Source organism: Jatropha curcas, unplaced genomic scaffold (genome assembly GCF_041381405.1).
Source record: "Jatropha curcas cultivar XTBG-Jc1 unplaced genomic scaffold, XTBG_Jcur_1.0 HiC_scaffold_914_pilon, whole genome shotgun sequence".
NCBI lineage: Eukaryota > Viridiplantae > Streptophyta > Magnoliopsida > Malpighiales > Euphorbiaceae > Jatropha > Jatropha curcas.
In genome coordinates, this window is record NW_028322562.1 from 5,987 (window position 1) to 22,500 (window position 16,514).

The following is a 16,514-nucleotide window of genomic DNA, read 5'->3' on the forward strand; positions in this document are numbered from 1 at the left end:
CCGAAGGGAAGTATTGGGAGTTGCTATGCTGAAATTGGCAATCGGGCCAGCCGTAATGGAGGTACCATTCCAGGTGATCGATGTGCCCACCAGTTTCAAACCTGCTTTTGGGACGGCCATGGATACACCGTACCAAAGCAGTACCCTCCTCCTTACACCAGAAAGTCAAATTCCCTTATGAGGGTAAAATCATAACAGTTCAAGGAGATGATTACAGCCAGCTTAAAAAGCCAAAGGGCCAGCCTCTCTTTGAGGTCAACCCTGAAAGCGCCTACTTTCCCCTCTCGGGATTTCAGTATGATACTGTGCAATTTATAGAAGGAAAGACTATGAACTCCCAAATTCTCTTTGATTTTGGGACGGTGCAAATAAATTGCATAGTGCCTTTAATGTTGAAAATGTCTTACCTACCAGGAATGGCTATGGCAAGGTCCGGAAAAACATACCCCGCACTGCAAGCCTGGGAATGTCCAGTAAACCAAGGGACTTTTGGGCTGGGATATGAGCCTACTGAGGAAGACCAAGCTAGGAGCTCTAGGAACAGAGGCAGAACAATGCAGATGCCATCACACTTTTTAACTTTGAATAGTCACTTCCGCAAATCCGGAGAGACAATTCCTTATCACGGTTTCCAAGAACCCTTTTACTGCCCGACCGCCAAGAAAGTGCTACCTGGATTAGAGATATTTGCTGATGTCTGGGGTAACAAGTCTGAGGCAATAGCTGAGCTGGAAGTAGAAGACTTCATGCTGCCAAGTCTCTTTGATGAGGTTGCAGTCATTACGGGAAAGAAAGAAAATCAAGACCTGCTGAGTTTAATCAAGCCAAATGAAGGGCCTCTTCACCAACTGGTATGTCGAGGAGGAGCGCGCTGCTGATATAACCCCCTCCCGAGTCAAACCTAGAGTCAAAATCTGTAATCAAGTCCTGTACTGAGTCTGAGTCTGACCCGAGTCCTGAAACCGAGTCAGAGTCCAGTTCCAGTCCTGAGTCGTCTGTGTCAGATTTTGAAAATCCAGATTTCAAGTTTGATGTAATTTTGAAGATGATTCTGTCATTATCAATAAAGGCTTGCAAATTATTGACTACCCCGCATGTCTATCTTTCCAAGCATTTCCAAGCAAAAATAATGAAAAGAAATAAATGAAATGAAAAATGATAAAGAAAAAATAATAATTGGCAAAGAAGAAAATGAACATACATACATTGCATCTGACTGTGTGAACAGGGAACAGATCAGTGAATGCTTAAAGAAGTTTGCCGATTGCTTCATGTGGAAGGCAAGTGACATCACGGGAATTGACCCAGCAATAGTGGTGCACAAGATTCCAGTATACCCGAGGCCAAGCCAGTAAAACAGAAGCTAAGAAGGCTGAAAGACAGAATGGTCCTTGAAAATCAAGGAGGAAGTAGCCAAGCAACTGGAGAAACAGTTCATAGAACCCATTGCCTTACCCGACATGGTTAGCAAATATTGTGCCGGTGCCGAAGAAAGATGGCAAAGTCAGAATGTGTGTAGGACTATCGGGATTTAAATAAGGCATGTCCGAAGGACGACTTCCCCCTGCCGCATATTGACTTGTTAGGTAGACCGAATGGCGGGACACGAGATGGTCTCCTTGACCGATCTTGCTGTCGGATACAACAAATAATGATGCATTGTCCAGACAAAGAGAAGACGGCATTCATCACGAATGGGGAACCTACTGCTTACAGGGTCATGCCTTTTGGGCTCAAAAATGCCGGGGCAACCTATCAAAGAATGGCAACGACCATCTTCCATGACATGATTCACAAAGAAGTAGAAGTGTATGTCGACGATAATGGTCATTAAGTCAAAAACAGATGACAAACATGCAACCGCACTTGAGAAGTTCTTCCTTAGACTTCGAAAGTACAATTTGAAGCTCAACCCGGCAAAATGCCTATTCGGAGCTACATCCGGTGTATTTCTAGGGCATATGGTCAGCCAGAGGGGCATAGAGATTGACCCTTCAAAGCCAAAGCCATTTTTGGGAATGCCAGCACCAAGGACGGAAAAGAAGTTCGGGGTTTCTTAGGAAGGCTACAGTACATCGGCCGATTCATCAACCAATTGGCCGATACTTGTGGACCGATTTCAAATTGCTCGAAAAGGAGTGGCCGTCAAATGGAATGAGGATTGTCAGAAAGCTTTCGACAAAGTCAAACAGTATCTGTTATCCCCACCAGTTTTACAGCCACCAAGGCTAGGAAAGCCTTTGCTGCTGTACTTATCAGTGACAGAAGAAGCGATGGGTGCAATGCTAGCTCAACAAGCAGAAGATACAAGGGTAGAAAATGCCGTGTATTACCCTCAGCAAAAGGAATGCAGAATACGAGATTGAAATACAATAAGATAGAAAGACTGTGTTTGGCTCTAGTATGGGCTTGTACAAAGCTACAGCACTATCTTTCATCTTACACCACAAGCGTTATTTCTGAATCGAACCCCTTGAAATTCCTTATGGAGAGGCCGGTTCTTGATTGTAAGATGGCTAAGTGGGTATCAGTACTCGCAGCTTATGATTTGAAGTTTGTGCAACGGAAGTCGGTGAAAGGTGGAGCCTTAGCCGATCAATTAGCAGAATTACCGGTCGAAGACCAAATGCCGGAGGTAGAATTTCCTGATGAAGACTTGTTGAACTTGGAAAGTGAAGTCTGGGAAATGTACTTCGATGAGCTTCAAATCACCATGGAAATGGGATTGGAGTCGTATTCAAAACTCCCTGTGGAGAATATGTTCCAATCGCAGTCAAGTTAGATTTCAACTGCACCAACAATGAAGCCGAGTATGAAGCTTGCTAAAGGGGTTAGAAGCAGCCCTAGAAAAGAAAGTAAAAGTCCTCAAGGTTTTCGGGGATTCCAATTTGATAGTTTCTCAAGCCTTGAGAAATGGAAAATTAAGAAGAGCGTTTGGTTCCTTACCTACAACGTTTGGACGAATTGGCCCAGCAATTTGAAGATTTATCCTTCCACTACTTACCGCGAGCCAAGAATCAGTTCGCTGATGCTCTGGCTACTCTGGCCTCCATGGTCAACGTGGGAGGAGACCAAGTCATTCGACCTCTCACTGTTCGGCTATAGAAACAGCCAGCACATGTCATGAATTTTGGTGGATGACAAGCCCTGGTACTGGGATATACAGATTTATCTTCAGAATGAAACTTACCCGGAGGGATCTACCAAGACTGATCAACGAACATTGAGGCAGTTAGCATCCGGATACTGCCTTACTGGGGAGTTCTGTATAAGAGGAGTTCGAATGGCCTGCACCTAAGGTGCGTGGACGAGGGAGAAGCTCAAGCCATCATGGGTTCCTTACATAATGGGGAATCTGGCCCGCATATGCACGGGATAGCCTTGGCTCGTAAAATCGCAAACCTAGGTTATTACTGGTCAACTATGACTGCAGGTTGCGTGAGGCCACGCGCAGAAGTGCCATAAATGTCAAATCTTCGCTAGTTGCAAAACAGCCTCCGGTCAATTTGAATCCTATTGCTTCTCATGGCCCTTCGCAACTTGGGGCATAGACGTGATTGGAAAAATCCACCCGAAGGCCTCTAACGGTCATCAATTCATCCTGGTTGCTGTAGATTATTTCACTAAGTGGATCGAGGCAGCCTCTTATTCAGTTCTAAATGCCAAGAAGGCAGCACAGTTCATTCGTACTAACATCCTTTGTCGGTACGGAACGCCTTTCGAGATCATCACAGATAATGGGTCTCACTTTCAGAGTGAATTTTCTAATTTGTTGAAAAGAAACGAGAATTCAACATCATAAGTCCTCGCCCTATCATCACAAACACATGGAGCTGTAGAAGCCGCGAATAAGGCCATAAAAGTCATTCTGCAGAAGACGGCTAAAAAGCACAAGCTTGGCACGAATAGCTACCAAATGCCTTATGGGGATACAGGACTTCAATTAGAACACCCCACCGGAGCAACTCCGTATTCGTTGGTATATGGTATGGAAGCAGTATTGCCTATTGAGCTGGAAGTTCAGTCAGCAAGGGTTATCCAAGAAAGTCAGATCAGCGAAGCAGATTGGGTGAAGAATTATCATTTGCAACTTTTGGGTATGGATGGAAAAGCGGTTGAAAAGCAATCCACCAAACCAAGTCTACCAAAGAAGAATGGCACGGCATTTTAATAAGAAGGTCAAAGACCGAAACTAGAAGAAGGTTGTTTGGTTCTGAAGGAAAATTAGGAGCCAATTCAAGATCCACGTGTGAAGTTTCGCCCTCATTGGGCACGGTCTAAACATTATAAAAATCATCATTTCATCATTCTTTCTTCTTTGCTAATAAAAAAATAAACAAAAAAAAAATAAAAAAAAATATAATAAAAAAAAACAAAGAAAAACCCGCTAAGTCGAAAACCCGAAAGGGCGACTTAGGCAAAAAGTCGGGGCCCGCTAAGTCGAAAACCCGAAAGGGCGGCTTAGGCAAAAATGGGTAGCTCGCTAAGTTGAAAACCCGGAAGGGCAGCTTAGGCAAAAAATTAGAGCTTAAGGAATAAAGTTGGAACGTGCTTGGAAAGCTTAAAAGTCAAACAACCACTCCAATAAAAAAAAATAAAGCCAAACAGTACAAGCAAAAAGCCAAAAAAAAAAAAAATAAATAAAATCCATGAAACAAAATACATCTCAAAACCAAGAATAAAGCCTATCAGAGTCTAGGTGGCCCGTCGCCTCCGTGGGGCAACGTCCTCCGAGTCATCCCTAGCTGTTGAACTCTCTCTAGCCTCGCCTGTCCAAGGAGTCAACACAATCTCCTCATCAATCCTAACCCCCTCACCAGTGTCAGCCTGAGTCCAACCCTCAAGTGCACTCAGCAGTGCGTTCCTCCTCAGCTTTTCAACCGGCCAGACAGCATATCACGAACCAGGCCCGATACTCAGGAGAAGTCTGAATACCAGCAGGATTAGGTAAAGGCCTATAACCATCTGATGATCTCTAACCCAAGCTCTAAGGACAGCTCGGGTAACTCCCGGAGTGATGGTGGGAATCAGATAAAGAGTCATCCATGATCGGTACAGTCTGATCTATTCCCATCTGCCTCATAACGCGCGAAGCGCAGTACCAAGTACAATGGGTAAGGCCTAAAAGGTAAACCTGAGTATGGTGAGAGCTGACTTGAATAAAGCGGGTAATGCCGTACCAAGGTACAAACCACAACATTTCGTTTGGACCCAATTCAATCAGCCATGAGGTCCAGGCATCAGCAGACGGATGTGTGATCAAGATCCTCCGCATGCGATACTGGACAGGGTTATAAGGCAGCAAAGTAGGAGTGGCAACCACTTGGAGATGGTCCTTCAACCAAACCTGAGTAATGGATCCTTTCTATTACAAAGGAACAGGCCAAAAAGAAGAAAAGATAAGAAATAGAAAAGAAGAAATACCTGAAGAATAATAGGAGAAACCGTCCAATCCTCAAAGCCTAAAGCGGCTCTGTCGAGGCTCCTGATAGTTTCTGCCAGCACAATACCACCTATGCAACCCATATCCTCCATCTGCCGAACCATGGGACAAAGTCGCAAATCCCCGTAGCCCGGATCCTTGTTGAACAAGAAGCCAGCCAATAAACAAAAACCAAGGCCCGCATCCTTAGCCTCATCCGGTCTGGGTCATCTGAACAGACCCCTGAAAACTCATCAATCAGGGGCAACAAAATTGCTTTCTGATCACCAACAATCATGGCCCTAGCTTGTGGTCGGGCTGAACTGAAACAGGTTTTCAAACGACCGAAACATACCCGATCTTGACTTCATGCCTGACCAAAGGGGCCTTGGGGTCGCACCCTATGATAGCACAGAACTCCTCAAAAAGAGGACACATCTCCTCCCATCATGGCTCCGAACCGGAAACATGGGCCTCAGGATCCCAAAGTCTGATGCAGGCCCATAAAAAAGTTCCAGTCGATCACCACCCCCCTGAGCGTAACGATAGGAGAGAGACCGTACCTCCCCAAGTTGATCTTTTCGACTTTGGAGAGACTCCTAATCCAGCTGTGCATGCTGTGAGTAAAAAAAGGGATTCATTCTTTGAAGATAAGAAGAAGAAGAGAGAAAAGGAAGGATGAATGAAAAACCAAACAAGAAACTTGTTTTTATAGAAGAATGCGCCGAATGATGGCGGCAGCTGCCCGCCAAATTGCCACCGAACGAGGGCGAGCAGCCGCCAAAACGTCAGCGGCAGCAGCCGCCGACGGCGGGGGCCACAAAAAAAAAAAAAAAAAAAAGAGTACATCCGAAATGGTGAAACCCCATTTTCATTTCAAACATGCATACATATTTTCAATACTAACCAAGTGCAGGTACGAATAAAATTCAATACAAAAGTACAATGCAGAAGCACCATCAAAGGGGAAGTTTTGAAGGGTAATCATGGAAAGGATCCAGCAAAGGGTACGCAAGACTTCAAACAGTACCGAGGCAAAGCCGATTCAAGGGGTTAGGGCCAGAATGATTTCTCCAAAAATGGAAGATGCTCCGACAGAGAGGTGTCTGAATTTTGAGCTTAAAAGCGACAGAATAAAGAAGTTATGGTTGGGTCTGCACAGTCACGATGCTATCCCTACACTACTCAAGTCATCTCAGAATCAAGTTGCCTCGACATTCTTTATGGAGAGGCTGCTTCTAAAAAAAAAAAAAAAAAAAAAAAGGAAAAATGGGTCAAAAGGAACCTCTGCACAAAAGAAAGAAATCAAGGACAAAGCTACAGGAAATCAAGTTGTCAAAAAACGGGTCAACTGCAAGCTCTCCGTTAAATTCAAACCCATCAAGGGTAGATGACAAATCATCTCAGCCATAAGGACAAAGACCACAGCGGCTGCTCACATTTTGAAAAGCAAGTTAAAAGAAGCAGTCATTTCCACAAATTGGATGACAACAAACAACTTGAAAATGAAGCGCCTAGCATGGTACAAGTACAAGTGTCCTTATAAACAAGGATCATTTCTCAAAACAAAGGAAAGGAAGAGTCTCCTCAAAATTCCTTATGGAGAGGAGAACCATTGAGGAAATAAGTTTCAAATTCAGAGGAAGATAAAGTTCAAGAAAAAGAATCAAATTAACCTCAAGAATTCAAACATGGTGAAGCCAAAGCATAAAAGCTTCTTCAACACTCAAGCCACTCAAGTTACCACCACAATGTGGGTATTCAAAATCTTTGTGATGAATACAAGTCATATTTCAACCAGTGGTAAAACCACTACAACAACAAAGTCAGATTCGCCTAAGGTCATCACTATCATACGAACTCGAGTCAATAAGTTGATTCAACATCAAATCGGGAAGGAATCCCGCATAGACATCCAGTCGGGAAGGAATCCCGCGAAGAAATCAAGCCAGAAATGAATTCTGCATCAACATCAAATCGGGAAAGAATCCCGCAAGACATCAAGCCGGAAGAAATCCCGCAAAGACATCAAGCCGGGAAGAAATCCCGCAAAGACATCAAGCCGGGAAGAAATCCCGCAAAGACATCAAGCCGGGAAGCAATCCCGCGGAGAAATCAAGTCGGGAAGGAATCCCGAAGAAATCAAATTGGAAATGAATTCCACAATCAGCATTAAGTCGGCATTGAATTTTGCCTCAACAGCAAGTCGGAAATAAATTTCGCACCAAGACGGAAAGGAATTCCGCACTAACATCAAGCCGGAGATGAATTCCGCATCAGCCGAGCACGAAGTTCGCATCCTGGAAGGAACTACGAAAGACCTGATTCTCCCCATCCCCCGAAGAGCTCTTGGAGATACGTAGGCAGCCACAAAGGCCCGGTCACAAACATAAGTTTGCATCATAAATAACATTTTCTCTTTGCCAACATAAATCCATGCATTTGATCATTTCATTTAAAAAAAAAAAAAAAAAAAAAAAAAAAAAAAAACGGCGGGGTTTCCTCCTCTGCCCATCCTCAAAATTTGCGTTTCGGACAACCACCGACTCCCATAAATCATTTTTATGGTCGACGGTGGGGGGCAACTGTGAATACTCAAATTTTGAGGCTCAAAAAGCCTGTTGGTTGACTTTGCTACAGTAAATTTGACTGTGCTACAATGAATTTGCTACAGCAAATTTAATTGTGCTACAGTGCATTTGCTACAGTAAATTTACAGCTACAGCTACAGCTACAGCTACAGCTATTGTCTCAACTCTTGCATCAAGGAGGAGTGTTAAAGTTACAGCTACAGCTATTGATGCAAGTGTTGTTGACAATTTTTGGAGGTATTTTGTTAAAGTCATTTAGATTTTGTTGTATTTTGTTGAAATCAAGAGGTAGGTGAACTACCTTGCTTTTAGGTAGGTTTGGTGAACAACCTTCCTTGACTTATGGAAGGTTGGTGAACAAACTTTAGACTAACTCTACTATAAATGTTTACATTATGCTGTAATGGAATTAATAAGAAATTAATTGTTTCTTCACACTCACAAAATCTGCAGCTTTTTCTTTTTTCTGCAGAATTTCCTTCTCTTCCTTAATTTTCTGCTCTTCTAAACCAACAATTGTCAATAATGTGACCATGGCCTTGACAATTATAACAGATGGTATTGGAGAATAGTTGAGAAAAAGGAACATTAGAACGTCCCCTTCCACGTCCATGTCCCCAAGGACTATAACCATGAGAGGCTGGATTTGTAGTTATAAAGTGGGCTGCTGGTGCTACAGAGTGCTCAAAAGACACTTTATCCCGTTGAAGTTGAGCTTCTTTACTCAAAAGGAGAGCATAAAGCTCATCAAATGAAATGGGGCTGTTGCGAGCCTCAATGGACCTTGTAAACAGGCGATACTCATAACTAAGACCTTGCAAGATGTCATTCATAAGAGCATCTTCTAATACGAGACTATCAAGAGAAGAGAGATTATCAAAAATAAATTTGGCTTTCTTCATGTAGATATCAATTGAGTCTGATCCTTTTCATAAACACTTCAATTGTTTTCACAATTGTTGAGTTTAACTCAAAAGCCATATCAACATTAATAATTTGGGGAGAATAGATTCGCTAATGGAGGCAAAAAAAAAAAAAGGAAACTAGCTTAAAACTTATTGATAATTTCTGAACCATGATGTATATTCAGGGTTAATAGAACCATCAGAATTTTATTTGGGAGGTGGGGTATTGTGCTAGAACTAAAATCTTAAATCTTGTGACGGTGAAAGAAGAGGGAGAATTTATGCTTTTCAAAAAATAATTGGCGGATGCCAACTTTATTTTAAGAAAAGCTGAGGAATTGAGAGATTCAATAAGGGGTTAGAACCAAATGCCATTACTTTTTCACAATTTGTTATTAAGCCAAGAGTGGCTCTAATAGCATACCAGATGCCATTATTTTTCACAATTTGCTGTTAAACCAAGAATGGTTAATACCATGAAGAAGTCTACTTCTTATATATAATTCATCATAATACAAAGGTATAAATATAGGTATATGGGGGATACATGATAGAAGAGAATCACACAATATGTGAAAAGGTACAAATAGAATATTTGCTTAGCATAGATATTATTGTAACCAATTAGCATATTTGGAGGAGCGTTTACAGTGCCTTATGATATAAGAGCTTTTAAGGATGATGGATGCCTTATGAAGTAAGGGCTTTTAAGAATGGTGGGTGCCTTATTGTTACGCCCCGCACTAGAAGCTCCACAAAATGAAGGCAGCCTCACAATTTATAGGCAAGACTTAGAAGGGTGCCAATTGGGCTGCCACACTTGAGCCCGTTTCTAGAATTCTCTACACTACTCTACATTATTCTACTCAATAGATATTTTATGTAATATCTACATAATTCTAGAGTAGTCCATGTAATCTAGGCCGTTCATTTGTAAAGATTAAATCCTAGTCGTCCATTGAGGAGGTGGAAGTGGCTATAAATACCACCCCTCACTTCACTTGTAAGGCATCCAAGCTCATACAAGCAATACAAAGCATTAGAGTGTTCTTACAAGCTCTCTTGTGTTCTCTTCTCTATTTGGCTTTCAGTTTTGCTCCATCATAACTCCAAGGCTTACTTAGCTCGTCCTAACACCTGTGAATACTCAAATTTTGAGGCTCAAAAGCCTGTTGGTTGACTTTGCTACAGTAAATTTGACTGTGCTACAATGAATTTGCTACAGCAAATTTAATTGTGCTACAGTGCATTTGCTACAGTAAATTTGACTTTTCTACAGTAACTTTGACTCACAAGGCTCAAAGAGCCAATTTTCCCGGACTGCAAACAGTCCGGCCGGACCGGAGGCCATTTCGGAAGTTCACCGGAAATATGTCAATATGGTACTTGAAACGTCCGGAATTTTACGAGGATCGCGGAACAGGTCCCGGAATATTTTTCGGAAGTCCGGAACTCCCAAAAAGGTTCCCGAAGCGAGGCACGGTGGCCACACCGGCCACGGCGGCGCCAGCCCACGCCAAGCGCGGGCGGGGCCTCTCGCCCCGCGCGGGCGAGGCCTCCCGCGCCGCGCGCGCGAGGCTCTCGCCCCTCGCTCGAGGTCCCTCGCTCCGCGCGCTGTCGAGCCTCTCTCCCTTCACTTCTCTTCCCCTCTCCTCCTCTCTCGTTTCGATTCCTCTCTCCCTTCTCTTCTCTTCCTTCCCCCACCGCAGGCAGTAGTACCGCCGAGCCTGGCGGCAGCTACCGCCCAGATTTTTGAGCGGTGGCTACCGCCATGCCAGCGGCAGCTACCGCCCGGGACCCGAAAATGGCCTATAAATAGGCCATTTTCAGGCTGTTTTTGGGACACCTTGTCCGTTTTGACGGACGAATCCTTCTCCCTCTCACGCTCCTTGCGTTTTCTTTACCGCTTTTTGCATTTAATTTAATTTTTATTGCATTTTTATTGTGATATTTGAACATTAAAATTAAACAATTAAAATTAATTAATATTTCCTAAGCGAGGAGCTTAATCTGGAATTAAGAAGCGTCGTCGATTAAATCAGGTATGTAAACAAAACTCTGCCTATTTAATTTTAGCACTTCATGCATATTTCTCTTCTACTCTTAATAATTCTACAATTGCATAAATGCATCCACGTCATTATTTTTGGTAAATAAACTGCCTTAATTAATTTGATTAAGCTTAAATGCCCGGTTAATCAATAATCGTGGTATTAAAGTTTAAATCCGACAATATTGGCTAAAAAGCCTAGTTAATTAATAACTACGGTTCAATTGCCTTATTTCGAATAAATCTGGCTTAAGTCCAATTAATCAATAATTGTGGCTAAAACCTTAATCGATCACGTTTCGACAATAAATTGTGATTAAGCTCGAACGCCCGATTAATTGATAATCGTGGCATTAAAGCCTAAATCGCACATTTTTGGCAAACTAATTGCCTAAAACAACACATTTTGGCCAAAGGCCTTAAAACAACCATTTTAGCGACAAATCGCTTAAAATCGACATTTTTGGCAAAATGCCTCAAAATCAATCATTTTCGGTTTAAAACCGCAAAATCAACCATTTTAGCGACAAATCGCTTAAAATCGACATTTTGGCAAAATGCCTCAAAATCAATCATTTTCGGTTTAAAACCGTAAAATCAACCATTTTAGCGACAAATCGCTTAAAATCGACATTTTTGGCAAAATGCCTCAAAATCAATCATTTTCGGTTTAAAACCGTAAAATCAACCATTTTAGCGACAAATCGCTTAAATCGACATTTTTGGCAAAATGCCTTAAAATCAATCTTTTAAGCGACAAATCGTTTAAATGAACCATTTTGGCACAATGCCTAAATCAATCAATTTTTGGCAAAATGCCTAAACAAAATGCACGAAGCATACACACACTCATGCACAAAGCATACACACTCATGCACAAAGCATACACACTCATGCACGAAGCATACACACACTCATGCACCAAGCATACACACTCATGCACAAAGCATACACACTCATGCACAAAGCATACACACTCATGCATTAAGCATACCCATTCAAAGCCCTTCAAAGAAGGCCTATCGAACTACGTTGACTTTGATCTTCCATTCAAACGGAAGTACGTAGGCACGTTCGGGATTTCACCCCGGGTGGCAAGTCAAAATCACATAAACATTTCATTAATCCATCATTTACCTTGCAAAGCATTCATCCATCGGTTAGTTCATCGACATGACATAGTCTCGGGATCCACCTCGGGTTCGCAGACTGTGCCTTAATCATTGGGATAATTAATCTAGTAACTAGGTTAATTAAAAATGGAGTCACATAGGGTTTTTTCCTAGTTTACCCTAAAATTTAAACAAGGTGGCGACTCACACACATCACGTGTATTTCTTCTCATTCATCATATGCATCACATGCCTATGTGCTTTTGGGGAAGGGGTTCACAACACCCAAAGGCGACTAAGTGCCGCACGGATAGGCATAGCAAAATCCTATCTCCGTGACAGGTGGTATCAGAGCAGGTTCTGTCCTAGGTCCCAAGCCCTTTGCCTTGATCAATGGCAAACGAGGAAGCTCCATTGGTTGTCGCTGAGGAACACCAACCCGAGCAGCCAGAAGCAGTTCGAGGCCGTGAGCCAGTGCGTGGTCGGCCTAAGAGGGGGAAGTCTAAGGCACGAACCTCTCCTACGGATCATGTGGAGCAGAGACTCGCAGCTCTTGAGCAAACTGTGTCTTCTCAAGAAGCTCTTGTGGGTGAACTCTCCGAACAACTTGATAATGTTGTTCAGGAGAATGAAGAGATCATTCGGGCAGCCAAAGGCATGATCACTGAGCTTGGCAATTCCCTACGAGAGGAGCTGAAAGCCCTCGCTGGCAAGATAATCGAGGTACGAGCATTCACTGAATCTGAACTTAGTGCTTTACGTACTGAAGTGGATGCCATCCGTTCCGAATGTCGGATGCACCAACGAATGAGTAGCCCAGCATCGACCAGTGCTACCACCGGTCCCATAGTGCATGGCTTGAAGGTACCCAAGCCTGCGACGTACGACGGTGTGCGTAGCGCCTCGATGGTGGAAAACTTTCTCTTTGGCCTTGACCAGTACTTCGAGGCTATGGGGGTACATGATGATGCTGCCAAGATTGGCAATGCCCCCACATTTCTCCGAGATGCTGCTCAATTGTGGTGGCGAAGGAAGCATGCAGAACGTGAGAAAGGCGTTGGCACTATCCACACATGGGAGCAATTCAAGACAGAATTGCGAAAGCACTTCGTGCCTCATAATGCCGATACTGAAGCAAGGGGAAAATTACGTCGTCTACGACAGAGTGGTAGTATCCCTGATTACATCAAAGAATTTACTACCCTTATGCTGGAAATTGATGACTTGTCTGACAAAGATGCCCTCTTCTACTTCAAAGACGGGCTAAAAGATTGGACAAAGGTGGAGCTTGAGCGGCGTGGTGTGCAAACACTTGATGATGCCATTGCCGTAGTCGAATCTTTACCTGACTACTCCACCCAAGCCAAGAACAAGAAGCCTGTCCCTAGCAAGAGTGGGGGAGAGAGGCAAGGTCAGAAGAAGGACCACTATCGCAGGGAAGATGGTCCGTCTAAGTCATTTAGGGGAAAACACAATACCCCGTTTAAGAGGGATTATTCCAAGCCTCCTCTTACACCTTGCTTCATCTGTGAAGGACCACACTGGGTGCGAGATTGCCCCAAAAGAAAGGCACTAAATGCCATGGTCGCCGAGCCCAACAAGGAGAAACAGGCGACAGAGGGAACCCAAGCCAACTTGGGATCCTTGCAATACTTAAGTTCCATGACAGGGTCCCTTCCTGCTGACCTCCCTGAGATGAAGGGATTGCTATATGCTGATGTAGCCGTCAATGAAAAATCGACTAGCGTAATGCTAGACACAGGGGCTACAGATAATTTTATGGATGTTGGGGAAGCCAAACGTCTGGGCCTTAACATCGTAGGAGGCAGTGGCACAGTCAAGACCGTGAATGCCAAAGAAAAGCCAATCGCGGGATTTGCAAAGGCTGTGAATGTCAAGATCGGCTCATGGTGTGGGAAGCTCGACTTTACTATCGTGCCCATGGACGATTTTGACATCGTATTAGGACTAACATTCTTTCGCAAGGTATGTGCATTCCCTTTCCCTTATGCCAGCTCCCTAATTATACTTGAAGGAGAGAGGCCATGCATTGTCCCATTAAAGTGCATAGAGAAATCTCCATCTACGATCACTGCTATGCAATTTAAAAGGGGCCTAAGTAAAGTCGAAAGCTTCGTAGCATCAATAAGGGAACTAAACGAGGGTGAAGAAGCAACAAGTCCTAAACAGTCCTTCCCCATATGTGTGCAAGCAGTCTTGGATGAATATAAAGATGTCATGCCTCCTGAGCTGCCCAAAAAGCTCCCTCCTAGAAGGGAGATTGATCACCAGATTGAGCTAGAGCCTGGTGCCAAGCCACCAGCCATGGCCCCTTATCGTATGTCTCCTCCGGAGTTGGAAGAACTGAGGAAGCAACTCCAAGACCTCATTGACGCAGGCTACATCCAACCCTCCAAGGCTCCCTATGGCGCACCAGTCCTCTTCCAAAAGAAGAAGGATGGCTCTTTGCGGATGTGCATTGATTATCGGGCCTTAAACAAGATCACTATCAAGAACAAATACCCAATACCCTTGATAGCTGATCTCTTTGATCAATTGGGGAATGCTAGATGGTTCTCTAAGCTGGACCTGCGATCGGGTTACTACCAAGTACGCATAGCGGCAGGAGATGAGCCAAAGACTACTTGTGTAACTCGATATGGTGCATTTGAATTCTTAGTAATGCCTTTCGGCCTGACCAATGCCCCAGCCACATTCTGCACTCTTATGAACAAGCTATTCCACCCATTCCTTGACAAGTTTGTGGTGGTATACTTGGATGACATTGTGGTGTATAGCACGACCCTTGAAGAGCACGTGCAACATCTCAAACAAGTATTCCAAGTCCTCCGAGCAAACGAACTCTATGTGAAGGTGGAAAAATGTTGCTTTGCTCAACAAGAGGTGGAATTCCTTGGGCATCGGATTAAGGAAGGCAAGCTAATGATGGATCCAGCGAAGGTGAAGGCCATCCAAGAGTGGCAACCTCCATCGAAAGTCCCCGAGCTAAGATCCTTCCTTGGCCTGGTAAACTACTATCGCCGCTTTATAAAGGGATATTCAGCCATTGCGGCGCCCTTGACAAATCTGCTTAAGAAAAATTGCTCATGGCATTGGTCTCCGCAATGCCAAGACGCCTTTGAGAAGCTGAAGCAGATAGTGTCCGAAGAGCCTGTTATGGCACTGCCCGATCATACAAAGCCTTTCGAGGTACACACTGATGCCTCGGACTATGCTATTGGAGGGGTACTCATGCAAGAAGGCCATCCTATTGCTTATGAAAGCCGAAAGCTGAATGATACCGAGCGACGGTATACTGTCCAAGAAAAAGAGATGACAGCCATCGTTCACTGCCTACGGACATGGCGACACTACTTGCTTGGTAGTAAGTTCATAGTCAAGACGGACAACGTAGCTACAAGCTACTTCCAGACCCAGAAGAAGCTGAGTCCCAAGCAAGCCCGATGGCAAGACTTCTTGGCAGAGTTTGATTATCAGCTCGAGTACAAGCCAGGGAAGGCCAATGTTGTCGCTGACGCACTGAGTCGCAAGGCAGAATTAGCCAATATCAGTGCTAGCACCCCACAGAGCGACCTGCTAGAGCGCATCCGAGAAGGGATGCAACACGATCCTATTGCCAAAAACTTGCTCAAACTTGCAAAGGAGGGCAAAACACGAAGATTCTGGGAGCAAGATGGAGTGTTACATACTCATGGTAACCGCATCTTCGTACCAAAATGGGGGAACCTTCGCAAGGAAATTCTCAAAGAGTCCCACGATTCAAAGTGGGCTGGGCATCCTGGTGAATCACGGACAATGGCCTTAGTAAGAGCACACTACTATTGGCCAAAAATGCATGATGACATCGAGATGTATGTCAAGACTTGCCTTGTCTGTCAACAAGACAAGGTAGAACAACAACACCCTGCAGGCTTACTTGAACCTCTCCCCATTGCGGAGCGTCCTTGGGAGAGTATCTCGATGGATTTCATCACTGCACTACCAAAATCGGAAGGATACGGTAGCATCATGGTGGTTGTTGATCGATTCAGCAAATATGCTACCTTCATTCCTGCACCAGTTGAATGCAAGGCTGATGATGCAGCCCGCATATTCTTCAAAAATGTGGTGAAATATTGGGGACTTCCACGAAATATTGTGAGCGATCGAGACCCCCGCTTCACAGGCAAGTTTTGGCGAGAATTGTTCAAGCTGATGGGGACAGACTTGAACTTCTCAACCAGCTTCCATCCCCAAAGTGATGGGCAGACTGAACGTGTCAATGCATTGCTGGAGCTGTACCTCCGACATTATGTTAGTGCCCATCAGCGAGATTGGGCTAAGTTGCTTGATATTGCCCAATTCTCGTATAACCTCCAAAGGAGTGAATCCACGGGCAAAAGTCCCTTCGAAATCATTATGGGACAGCAGCCC